Source organism: Schistocerca piceifrons, chromosome X (assembly GCF_021461385.2).
Source record: "Schistocerca piceifrons isolate TAMUIC-IGC-003096 chromosome X, iqSchPice1.1, whole genome shotgun sequence".
Taxonomy (NCBI): Eukaryota; Metazoa; Arthropoda; class Insecta; order Orthoptera; family Acrididae; genus Schistocerca; species Schistocerca piceifrons.
The window spans coordinates 383,564,741-383,574,576 of NC_060149.1; the positions used below are offsets into that span (position 1 = coordinate 383,564,741).

Consider the following 9,836-nt stretch of genomic DNA (forward strand, 5'->3'; position numbering starts at 1 on the left):
ACATTTCATGTTTGTCTGAGTTTTTATACAAAGCACCATTAGTAAAAGAATACTTATCGATGTCCACTAAGTTGATGATATCAATTGTGAATGATTCCATTGAGCCAATACCTTCCAATCCTATAGCTTTTATTTCCCTAAAGAATTTTTCACTTTTCATATGGGATCTGCTTTCACAATAGATTGATTTTGGTATTTATTGTGATTGCACTACTTATAGTTTCATCCCCTTCAATGTTATAACCAAATTTGATTGCATCGGAACAGTTGCTCGCAGTGAGTGTAGTATATTTCAAAAATGGAAAATGAATTCAGCAATTAGTTGCAAATCCAATGTGTATTTTTATTGCAGATCTAGAGTTCAGCTATTGGGTAGCTGTCTTCAGTGCATTTAAATTGGGTCATACAGACTTGTCATGATTGTGAAGGTACAAGATGCTACGTGACTTTTAAGATGTACATGGCCAGATTCTAACACGCCAGTTGTAATCTGGCCATGTAAGTCTTAAAGTCATAGTATCATGTGTTGTGACAAGCTTTACAAGTCCACATTAACTCAACATAAACACTCTATTCACAAATTGGCTATTCAATAGCTGAAATCTAGATGTGCAATAAAAATAAAATTTGAATTTGTGAGTGATTGCTGAATTCCTTTCCTTCCTTCAATGTTGTTTTTAATGGAACTATTACCGTGTCTGGTAATGATTCATTTCCTGCATTTTCTCAGGCAGAAGAAATACTGGCAGACATGGTAGATTCTTCTTCTGAGTTACCGTCTTCTCTGCCACATCTTCTCCTTTGCAAAAAGTCTTACCAGTGATTTTCTTTTGTGTCGTATTTGGAACTGATGTTTCCGTAAACTGGTATATAAATGAGGAACTGATCCTGCTTGTAGAACCAATCTTTCTCATGGAGTTCTAACTTATTTACTGTTGATGAACTAATATGCTCTTGTGATAAATTCTTCTGTGAAATGTGAATCAAGATTGGTGTCTTCTGAATATGGGACAGAGCACATGCCTCTGCAAAGCTAGATAGTTCTTCTCCAAAACAAATATTTTGTTATGTTCTCCATTCTCACACACACTGCTGTTGATCTACATTCCAGTGACCGCCTTCCAGTCTAGATACATCTACCAACAGAGTAGTGCTGTTAAGCAAACTGCCAAGATGAGTGCTCAGCAAGGCAAGCTGGATGCTGAATAGTCAGCTGGCTGTGTTAGAATGTATAGGCAGCATCCAGGAATTGTTTGTTCATGTCAGCAGCATGATCCACAATGTTGAGAATAAAACCACTTCAGCTGCAAAATTCCTTTATTTCACAGCACTTAAATCTGCATCTTCAGGTGCAAATTGGAGTCAAGTCATGATTTGTGTAACATATTACAGGAAGACCCAGCATCCACAGTCAGTCCCATGGAATAGATATCCAGAAACAAGGCAGATGTCCTAAAAGAAACAAAGATATTGTAAAGAAAGCTGCATCATGTCTTGTTTCTTTGAGGACATATCCCTTACAAAATCCTTATTAGCTACCTCACCAATATGACATGACAGTAAGGAATCACATTATGTGAATCCAAGCTCTCCAACCCAACAGTGGCAGGACCACTACTACCACTTCTTACAGTGGCAATAGTAAACCAACCATTACAATGACTGAAGGTATCATTATTGACAGTACTAAAATTAAAATTACAACCAACAAATACACAAGGGCCATCAAGAATAGAAGTTGAAGCAACTCCTTTCACTTTATTTTTTGTTATACCCACTTCAGTGCCACACGTTGTTTCTATGTTAATGATGCTCTGGAAAACAGTAGCACAGTTCTGTGCATATCGGTGATGTCCATAGTGCAGCATGGCTCAGTAGCTCTGTTCAATGCAGTTGCCTGTGCAGCAGCCTCTTGCAGAACGGCAGTGCAATGAGATAAGTCCTTACATAGTGTGGCACAGCCTGACCATATCTTATTTCTTTTAGGACATATGAATTTTTTGCAGATAACTATTCCATGGGACTAACTATGAACGCTGGGTCATCTTGTAATATGTTACGTATATCATGACTTGACTTCAGTTTGCACAAGAAGATGCAACTGTAAGTGCTGTGAAACTGGTAGTACCTAAGGATAAAATGATGCACACCAAAGTCTTTAGGACAGTGTAGAAGTCAACCTGGTGTCTGGTGGAGCAGTGTGTGCCACTCTGCAAACAGGAACAAGCAGTTGGCTCTGCAGAACTTGAAGTGTAGATAATCAGTTGGAAATCTTGCAGCTTTTCATGTAATGAAAGGGTAATTCCACCATAGAAGAGAGCAAAAAGAGATAATGGTAGTAATTCCTTAACTCTGTTAATTATTCAGCTAAGCCGTCAGTCGTACGAGAGACCATAAGGAGAATTTCAGGCAAATGTTTCAGGTGCCCAGTAACTGCTTTAATGAGTAATGGTACTCTTCAGAGCAGTTTTGGTAAATCGGACAGAGGATAAGATCTCTTCACTCGTGTCAGTTCCTGCTTTCTTTCAATGATTTGCGTTACTGGCGGAGTTGATATATTGCTGTGTATTTAGGCAATTTCTTATTGATGGATGTTACATTTTTCATGATAAGAGGTAATGCATTAAGGACCTTTCAACTGTAAAAGTATGTGTTCCTTTATGCCATTAACTTAATCAGCCAAGATCTCATTATAAAGAAAAACTTTCGTGGAAGTTTTCTGTGGAACAATCGTTTTTAGGTCTTTGACACTTAAATATTTAAATTTTATTACACAGTATTCATCCCCCCTTTACTTACTAGTCGTGCCAGTTTGAGGGACTGAAATTACTATCACTACTTTGGAAGCAGCACATATTATTATGTCTCAGATTTGGTGAGATATTTGCTTCCGTAAGGATGTCTGCTATATTGGCGTTGTGTAATCACCTGGCACAATGTAGCTGTACACGAAGATTTCATCCTTTTTAACGTGCTTGTTTGTGATTCAACTATTTGTTGAGTTGTTACCTTCACTCTTAAATTATTTGCATTCTGCCAGAACTTTCTGTACCTATTTATACAACACTTTTGCACCCAAAAAGGTTCATCCCAAAGTTTTATTTTGTTTTAGGGCACAAAAACAACTGGGGTCATATGCACCCAGTTATCCCTAAGTGGAGTACACTTGTGGAAAGGGGTACACTGGTTTCATATATGAAGAATGCATGTTTGATTCTGATACATGGTACAATGTATAGAATGTGTTAAACAGGAAGGATGATGTATTAATGAACAAAGTTTGAGGTGCAGAAGAATATGTAGAAGTTGTAAGATGACTTATTGGGAGATGACGGGAAAGTGATCAGTGGGGTACATGAAAAGGAAATAGTGAGGGAAGGAGAAGAGGAAAGAGCAAAAGGATGGGTTCAATTAACACTACAAACATATTGTTGTAAGTCTGTTTCTTCAGCAACACAGATTTTGTTAAGTGCAACAGATTTAAAATAAAATCACAGGAAGTAATAGTTCCTGACTCATCTGGAAATACACAAAACAAAAGACTTCTGGAGGTGGATACCACATGTTCAACACGGTACTCTGAATGTTAGCTGAATAATTCACATTTGAGTGCAGGAGATCACTGTAGGTTCAACTAGGAAACACTCAAATATGAACCATTCTCTTGGTGCACCCATATAACATCAGTTTGTTCATTGAAAACCAAGGATCAGTTGAACAGGAAGCAAAGACAGTCCTGCATTAAACAGACAGGCTAATCCATGTGCCAGCCAAACACTGTTGGTAGATAACAACAAAGTCCAAATCACAGTCCATGAAGAAACCATGTAGTGTAGGGTCATTGTCAATACATACACTGGAGAGCTTGTAATCATTGCCTGGTTGCCAAGTTAGATGTGGCAGCCCTTCACCTGCCGCAGGTGTGTTTCTCACGCGACCTGGCTGGCGCTGGCAGATGTATCATTCTGTGTCGTGCCTAGGTGCCTTACCAGATGTGTATATAATTATAGTGAGTGAGCCGTCAATATGACTGATGGGATTACAGGATCGCTCCCCCCTTGAGTTAGCTGATAAGGTCAGAAGCATCCTGGCCGGTACAGTGGAAGGTGATGTGGGAGTATTCTGTTGCCAAGCCTGGGGATGTGACTTCAGATGCTGTCAGTGGAGAAGAGCTGCTCCTGGATATGTTGGAGGTGCAGGTCTATGGGTCTTACATCAGACCTGGCACAGACTGAAAGCCCTCTTGTTTATCATCTGGGTTCAGATCCATAAAGGTGATGGACAGTGGCTGGAGAAAGGTGCCCACCACCTGAGATGTCATCCTTGACCCAGACACCCCCTCCCCAAAATAAATAAACTGCCGTTGGTCCTGAGGGTGGGTAAGGTGCAGTGCCTTGACCATTGTGTCATTGCCCCCAGATGGCGCAAATGGAGCTGGTTCCTTTGCTGGTGAAGGATCCCTTGAGTTGTGGCTACCAGGACCAGCTGGTGGCGTCCGTTGGCTGTGGGGTCCCCATACCCAGCCAGATATATGTTGAATCATACACTCCCAGATGGGGTCACCCACCTTAAAATTGTAATTTCTTCTTCTTCCAATGGAGGCTGCAACGGATGTAATGAGGATCGATGAGGGCGTGCATACAGGTCTCAATTGTGGATCAGCATCACATAGTAAGAGGTTAAAAAGGAAAGCAGTGCTGAATTGATAGGCTTGGATGTTAATAGTTCTTCCATCTGTTTTTTAAATGGGAACATTTGGCCATGACAGTTGAGGCAGTGTGAACAGAAAATGCACTAATATGGTTGATGCAGGTGAAAAATTGTTGAAAACTAACAGAAGTAAACTGGGGTCCATTATCACTATCCAGAGTTGATGGGGCTACTTCAGTAGAAAAAATGGAGACAAGGACAGTAACGGTATTTTATGTCGTGGATGATGAATTTTGATGATGTATGAGAAATGAGAATAAGCCTCTATTAAAATCAGCCACATGACCCCATGGTATGGACCTACAAAGTCCACATGCACCCAAACTTATGACTGGGTTGGTGTAGGTTACAACTAATATGGTACAAGTTGCTGTTCTGACAAGCTTGGCATTGTTGAGGCCCGAATGCAATATCCAGGTTGACCCATGGTGAATACACAGGTTGCTGGACCAGTTCTTCATTCTGAAGATGGCCCATTGGGACTGATGAAGTAGTCACAATACCATATTTACCCAATTATAAGACAACCCTGAATATAAAAGAGCTCCCTTTTTGTAAGAGGCTCCTTCAGAAAAATTTATTTTTTAACATATTCTGATTAATCAAAATTGCAAACTTTCTCTACTTAAATAGTTAACATGCACTTATTCTAATCTTATGCCAGTTGTTTATTGTCTGCATTTTGATAATACAAAGAGAAATAAAATAAACAAAAAGAAACCGTTTGCACTAATTTTTATCTACAGTGCCTTTTTTTTGTTTACTTAGACAGTCATTCGTGGTATCATGTTGTATCACTATTTTTTGTCATCATCATTGTCACAAAAATTTGGTTGTTTCTTCTGAATATGTTGCAATTTCTGAGGTTGCAAGTCCAATAGGATCTGAGAACACAGCCCCCCCCTCACCCCTCCTCCTCCTGAAAACAGTGAATTTCACTTCTGGAACGAGCAGCTGACACACTCCCAATTGTTCCCCTCATACCTCACAGTGAGTGTCGACAACATGGCTGCACAAAACATCTAAGTATGCCACTGGCCCCAACCTAGACTTTAAGGATATTCTGCAGAAATGTATGCTATTGTTGAGTATTTGTTCAATTTTAAAGCCAGTTCGATTCCAAATGCAAGTGGATTCAGACAAACTGCAGTTTAAACATAGTAGATGTTCATAAAAAGCCAAAGTATGCAGTATACATTCCCATGGTTGTCAACAAGATGTAATTTCTGCCCGCTCACAGCCAAGCTTGTTTCACTGTGCCCCATCCAAAATTCCGTAGTGCTGTTCTTGAGCAGTAACTTGAGCAGTAATATCTTCCAGGGTGCAAATTATATATATAACAGCAGCAACTAATCTGTAAATAAAAGACTGCAATCACAACTCAGTCCAACTCTTGAACCTGTGATGTACTTACGTCTGTTGATACTATCTCCAAAACAGGTCTTTCTGCTGTAATTTATTCTTCCGATAATAATTGCAATCAGTTTAATGTGATTTATTTAGATTGTTAGACATTTAATTCTACATTAATTTTCTTTCTCATTTCATCTGAATGTCCTCAACTTTCTCCAAAGCTAATTAAATGCTGGTAACATTTTCCCACAGTATTCTAATATGTGGACAGTGACCAAACTTCTCATTTACAACTCAAGTGGAAAATCATTACAGTTTCTCGTAAACAAATAAAATACTGACTTGGGTTCAGAATCAAGATCTTCGCCATGTATGTTAAGCTGACTTAAAAAGGGACATAAATGTATGTATATGGGTATCCATATGTATGCGAACTTTCATTAGAGACCTGTTCAAATACAACAAAAGTATGTAAGTTGAGAGAATTTAATGTTCTTTCTTCCAGTGTTACACAGAACTATCAATTTTTAAGCAGAGCATGAGATTCTTATAGTGGCTAATATATAGCATCTCACGTATCCCTCGCGCTGGTGCCTTGAGTCAAATTTCACATGACTGGTCAAGCAAGGTCGACATTTTATCAAGCAGTTCAGCGTGTATGGAAATCTCGAGCACATTTAAGTGCAAGCATTCTTTGCTGTGCCCTATCCTTCAGGATTGAATGAACCTCTATAGCCAGAGCTTCATCTGTTAATGTAAGAGAGTCCCCATATTAATCTGTTAAAGAATGTAAAAATGTTGACCTCATCAGCAATTGCATACTCTGTGAATATAAGATGATGCTGTATTTTCCAAATGACGAATCTTGGAAAAACCTTGTCTTATAATCGGATAAATATGCTATATGAGAGTGCAGAATCTCTGAAATCACTGCTCGATAGTGACTGTCATTTTGATTCAATAATAGGACACCTGTAAAATGATGGAGGGCATGACATTGTGAAAAGAAACAATGAAGTTCTAAAGAGACTGCCAAAGGAAAGGCCTGCAGCCACCTGGTTTGTACGAACTGATAAACCTGTCCCAAGAGGGGATCCTTAACATCTGTGACGTATCTTGTAGAAATGGGAAACTCTTATACCTACTGAATGAATCAGGCATAGTACGTAACCTTGCATATAAAAAAGGTCCTTTACATTCTTTGGTATTGGAATATGGCAAATGGCTTCCAAATTCTCTGACAATGGTGTAAGGCCTTCAAGGGTATGATTATATTTTATGTACTTAACAGAACACTTAAAAATGAGCATTTTGACGAGGTACATTATAACCCAGCTTTCAAAAAGACTGAAAATACTTGCTGGACGTGAGACATATGCGTCTTATGAGTTCTTTCTGTGGTGATGTTTGGTTTGTGGGGCACTCAACTGTGCAGTCATCAGTGCCTGTACAAAGTCCCAATTTTGACACAGTCCAGTCTAGCCACTTTCATGCATGATGATGAAATGATGACAACACAAAATCCTAGTCCTCGGGCAGAGAAAATGCCCAACTTGGCCATGGAGTTGTTCCTGTCACTACAATATCATTCAGATAATTGATGCATTGTGGAATGTTGGGATTAAATCTCAGAACAATTACTGGTGCACTATCAATGCCAAGAGATGACCTGTTGTGTTAATAGGGCCCAAAATGAGTATTTAATACCAGAATGACTTTGGAAGCTTTGTTCAACAGAAGTTGAAAATAAGCTTCTCAAAGACTGATCTTATATGAATACTAACAACCGTCAATTTTGAAAATAATTCATCAGGACCCAGAAGGGGTATGAATCCACGATTGACTGATTATTTGCTGTGTTTTTTAAGTCCTCATAAAGATAGCATTTTCTACTCCTCAAAGCTGGCTGGGGTGGCCAAGCAGTTCTAGGCGCTACAGTCTGGAACCGCGTGACCACTATAGTCGCATGTTCGAATCCTGCATCGGGCATGGATGTGTGTGATGTCCTTAGGTTAGGCCATTTGAACTGTTTAACTCCTTGAAGCGATTCAGTTCTATTGTAACCTCATCCTGTAAGGCTAAATGTGTCACATGGTCTTTCAAAAGACACAGTCAGCTCTCTTAACAATAATGTGACTGAGAAAATTTAACTCATTCCCAGGTCTGGAGGAGGTCAGGGAGCATATTGGAGACACAAAGAAATCACTTTTATTTCCAGCTCAGAAATCCTCAGATGGTTACAAAATACTGATGATATCCTCTGTCTAAGCCAAACAGTAAATTGTTTCTTTCCTCAGCAAGTTGAACAAATCTTTCAGAATATATTTTTCTTTGCTTTTCTCACCTGATAAAAAATTGTTTCTTAATATTTTGGGTTCTCCCTCCCACTCCCCTCCTGGCCCCTCCTCCCCACTACCCTCCGCCAAAATATTTTTGTATGTTTGATTGACCAATCAAGAAGCACACACAGTGTACAACTCAGTACCAAGTATTGTAATATTGTTTCTGTACTGCATAATGATTTGGAGACCACAGTAGAGGTTATCAGTTTTTATGCTTGGGTTAACAAAGATGAATGGAAACCATAGATGTTGGCTGTCTAACAGCATTCTTTTAAAATGATTATTATTTATTCATCCAGGCATTATCTGATAATGATGTAGGATATGTCATAATAATGGAATGTATTACAATGGCTTGACTTGGAAGATTCAGCTCAGGATATAAACAGGATATCATTAACACATGTAGGTAGTAGTTTTGGTGGGTATGCTGATAAGAAAATCCACAATCTCATTCCACTTCCCATATGCAGTGTTAGTTCCACATAAATACTCAGAGACTGGTTTGATCCCCAGAGATTTCTTTCCAAATGAGCACATCTTCACATCTATATTAGTCCTTTTCAACAATATCAAGTAGATAATACTACATGCTTTATTCTGTCCGATTCTCTGTGTCTCAAGAACCATTTCCCCAAGAAAACTGAGAACATATGTGAAGAGGATTGGCTGACCTTTTGCAGTAGGATGGAATACATGCAATATTATATTGTTGACAAAGTGAGTCAATCCTCTCCACGTCTTCAGTTTTCTTGGAACAGGGGGTCATGAAGCACGCTAAATTGGAGAAAATAAAGTATGTAACATTATCCACTTGATAATGTTGAAAAGGCCTCATATAGAGGTGAAAATGTGCCCATGTAGAGTGGAATCCATGAGAAACACACACACATATTGGGGCATTTGTGAGTAACTAGGATTGCATATCTGCATCTGCATTCATACTCCGCAAGCCACTATATGGTGTATGGTGAGGGTATCTTGCACCAATACTAGTCATTTCCTCTCCTGTTTCATTTGCAAATGGAGCAAAGTGAAAAATGAGTCTGTATTCCTCTATAGAAGCCCTAATTTCTCTTATCTTGTCTTCATGATCCTAACACAAAATGTACAGTGACGGCGACAGAATCATTCTGAGGTGGGAAGTGAGATGGGATCATCTTGTTAGAATGTCCATCACGAAAAAAATAGGATAGATATTAACCAGTACAACAATGCCTGTGCATTAACAACATGTGTGTTAAGTCAGTATTTGAGGAGGGCCATATCCAGTGTGTGGTATTGTAAGCAAGTTAATAAGACCCTAATCTTGTGGAGCTTGTGTTTGGTTTTCATGATTTGATGAGTAGCTGGCCTTATATTGCCTCCCCAAAGTATAGAACAATTTTTTGTAATGAAAACGTATTCATATACTGATTACTTGATTAGTCT

At 39.0% G+C, this 9,836-nt stretch overlaps 1 protein-coding gene across 3 annotated transcripts in view; it reads left to right on the forward strand.

The window, feature by feature from the left end:
* Positions 1-9,836, forward strand: part of LOC124721467 (WD and tetratricopeptide repeats protein 1-like) — a 207,539-nt gene that overhangs the window by 117,520 nt on the left and 80,183 nt on the right. The window lies entirely within an intron of this gene.